Consider the following 4013-nt stretch of genomic DNA (forward strand, 5'->3'; position numbering starts at 1 on the left):
GGACAAATATAGTGATGGGGTAACTTATCATTCTGGCTTGATATAATGCTATTATTTTAAATATAAAATGTTACCAAAGTTTTTGGTTGTGCTCAGTGGAGATGTCGCTTTACTAGATTTTGGGAGCTAGTTTTTCTGCTTGGTTTCACAATAATTTATAGTCTAGATCTTGTAATCTGAATCGAGCTTTATTATGAAGGCGTCCATGCCTCAGTTGACTTAAGAATTCAGTTCATAATCATTGAAATTTTAATTATATTTCGATGAAGCTAAACTCATATTGAGTAGGACTACCACTTCCTTGGGGATTTGTATCTTCTCCTTTTCATTAATACTCCTTGACTTAGTTTTAACTCACAGATAATGTTTTGTTGAATCTGAAAGATAATATATATTTTGATGTTATGATAAATCAATGACATAGTTCAGACAATGAAGGATATACAATTTTCTGTTAGGTGTCTAGGAATTATTGATGTTGTTATATCTCGTGAAAAAAATGAATCATTTCTTAAATATTTGCAGTATATGCTTGTTTATAATCAAAGGGGAGATGGAAGGATTTATCTTCACCAATGAGGGAAGCGTTAGTGCATCATATCTTTCAAAAACATAGCTTCTGTGATGTAGTATTGGGAAGTAGATAAGGCACCGTGATGCCGGACATCGTCGGGGACGTCGTCCGGCCGACATCGAGTATGATGGCTCGATACCAATAATAGAAGGTGGTATTGAACGTCGACGGTGTCGTCATCCGACAGATGAAACCCTAACGGGTTGATGTAACTAAGACGTGATGAAGATGCGTCCTAAGTGTCGTACGTGCAGGCTCCAACTCGAGGGAGGTGTCGAGCTCCGAGCTTGGACGGGTCGCCGGGTGACAGCAACGGTGGCCTCTCAAACCTCGTCGGAGCGACGAAGGCGTCTATGGCAGAACAGATTCAATCCGTAGGGCTCGCATGTAACGGATGGACTCATCCGTATCGGTAAGACACCTTTGACGTCTCAGTTTCTCTCAATTATTCCTCTCTCACCTACCTATAGCGCGAGCGTAGTGGAGTCAAGTCGAAATTATACTGCAAGAGATAAGTAAATGAGTGACGGGAGAGAACGGCGTATCTCGTCGGCGCGTGGTTCGTGGTGCAGAATTTGTCGACAGTTGTGGCGGTCGGAGAATGGGGACCGGCGGAGGTCGCGAATCAATGCCAAGGCCCGGGAAGGAGTCAACGGTCCCTCGGATTCTTCCTGTGGCAATTGGGTCCGCCGGCATCAAATTGCATGGCGGGGTTCAGTAACGGGTCAACCACGGAACCACAGGACCTCTCAGACCCATCCACGGGCAGAGAGAGACTCCGGGCGGCGACCGGCAGGAAGGTGCATGACCGCTCTGTTCTCAGCAACGACCGACTTCCGTCACTGGCTTGCAATTCGCAAAGGTCGCGGCCGACACAGATTGAGCAATCCCCTGGCGCAGCCGGGAACAGCGCACGGGAATTGCAACGTCCACGATCGCTCTCATGCGGTAGAGTGATGCGGCCCAGTTAAGTTAACGGCTGCGGGATCAGAATTGGTCACTTCTAGACTCGTCGGGGACCCTTCTGGCACAGCAGAGCAGCCTGGGGTCACGGCATCACAGGGAGGAAGGGGCAATGATGATTCGGAGTCACGATCGCAACCAGAAGGTGAGCACGGTCGTAGGCCTCCTTCTCACGGATGTTTCCGGTTGAACGATGCAGGACCCTCAAATTTTGATTTCTCGATGGGCGATGAGGGCCAGCGAAGGGGTAATCCCTTATTAGACGATGGAATCAGCTCGTCACTAGGCCTTCATCGTCTTCCCCCTCAATTCCTGGCTCTTTCCCCTCTCCGTTCTCTCCTTCTTTTCTTTTTTCTTTGAGAGGTGAGACCAAGAGAGAGAAACACAATGAAAACTTCTTTATTTTGTAATGGGCTCCCCCATTACAAAATAAAGAAAATGAAAACATAAGAAGAAACAAATGGGAAATGAGGGAGGAGGGGTCGGAATTGCTAAGCAGACACGCGGCATAGACGGGATGCATCGCAGTACGACGAAAATGGGACAACGAGAAGGGGAAAACACAAAACACGACTAAAAAAATGCAAATGAAAAGTGATAACGAGCATATTTTCACCTGGTTGTCGATGACGGTGGCAGGCGGTGCGGACGACGTCGTCGATGATCCTTGATGGTGTGCGCCATCACACCGTTATCCTTAAAAATAAATTGGGAACCGTGAAATCCAAGAAAAATGAAGATAAACCTTCATAACGTGAAGTGTACTAAAAAAAAGTTGTCTCATGAAAATTATTTCTGAAGATTGAAGGTTCTATACTGCTAGTTATGGTTCATTTTGCATTAGCCAATATTACTTATGCTTTGACCCTTACTAGTCTTGAACATATATGGGGTGGGCAGGACTTAACCATGTTCAATAAAGATAAAATAGTTTAAATATTAAAAAATTATAAGAACTCATATTTCAACATTTTATTATTCAATTTATAAAATTTTACATTATCTCAAAATAAGAGAACAAATTGATGGAATATAATCTTATCTTGGATGATTTACATGAGTCTACTTTATGCGTCCTTGATAGATATATATCATATGCTACCACATTGTGCAAGGTATCATTTAAACAATGGTATGCCCATGTATTCTCATATACATCTAAATTATGGGATGATTTATTGAATGTAATAGTATACTAACTTCACTGGTATGCCCATGAAACCCTCCCCTTACAATCCTGTAATCATGAAGCCATTTTATAACCATAACCATGTTTAGTCCAAAAATAGATAAACATCATTTTGTTCTATTCACATTAAAAATAAGTATTAATTTCATTCATAGCAACATTATGTAAACTTTTAATGAAAAAACAAGAAAATAAGATTCAATTGGTCTGATATTTCCATCAGCGGATTATGAAATGGATAATATCTAAAATATTATTGTGCAAGTTTCCAGTCCTAGAACCCATAAGGAATTTACAAATATCACTTCTAAAAAAATCTCCCATTGAAAATGAAATTTTCATTTATCATATCATATTCTATTTCTACACATAAAAGTGTTGGGTTACTGCCTGAAAAGATGATATTGTAAATCTGATAACTCAGCTTACTCAACCAGTCATGTCCAATATTTCATTGTATCAAAACTTCTGATATCTGATATTTTATTATATATGTATATCTTAAAACTATGGTAATGTAACATTTTAACATTTAGCCTATTTTATAAAATATAATACATAATTAGCAAATATTGATAATGGAGAAATGGTTATTTTGTCTAGCATATATATTAAATGTAATAGGTCACAGTGTAAAGGTTATAATATAATACCAATGGTTTACATTTTTTTTGAAAATCTCCAAAATTTATTTGCATCCTCAATTATACCCTCATTGTTCATTATTTTTTATTTTAGACATTAGATATAATTACTTGAATAATATTTATATGTTTTATATCATTTGACTGGGTTATTAATTTGATGAGTAGATTAAAATATAAAGTTAAATTTTAAATAATGGGTTATTAATTTATGTATTGGTGCAGATCAGAAAAAAAATCCAAAATGCATTAGCTTTTTCTTGAAAAGAATTCAATGTAGGCTCACCTTCAAAAAGTTATGCCATTTTTACAAATTACTCATTCTAATAACCATAATATAAGTTTATATAAATATTTGTATCATTTATGATTCATTTATCATAAAACTCAGTGAGTTACCATGTGTTTAATTGATTTCCATTCATATTAATATTACAATCAATTCGTAATTCACTTAATTTTAGTATAATTCAAAAAAATGTATTAATATTTGAAAAAAATTCACTTTCAACTTATTACTGGATGGATGAGATGTACAAAATTCTGAGATGAAGTATGGATGTTTATAGAAAAAAAGGAGTAAACGTCCTTTGGTTCTTAAACCAAGCTTACAAAATTATTCAGACCATGGAACTTGCTAAAA

Source organism: Wolffia australiana, chromosome 6, assembly GCF_029677425.1.
Source record: "Wolffia australiana isolate 7733 chromosome 6, ASM2967742v1".
Lineage (NCBI taxonomy): Eukaryota > Viridiplantae > Streptophyta > Magnoliopsida > Alismatales > Araceae > Wolffia > Wolffia australiana.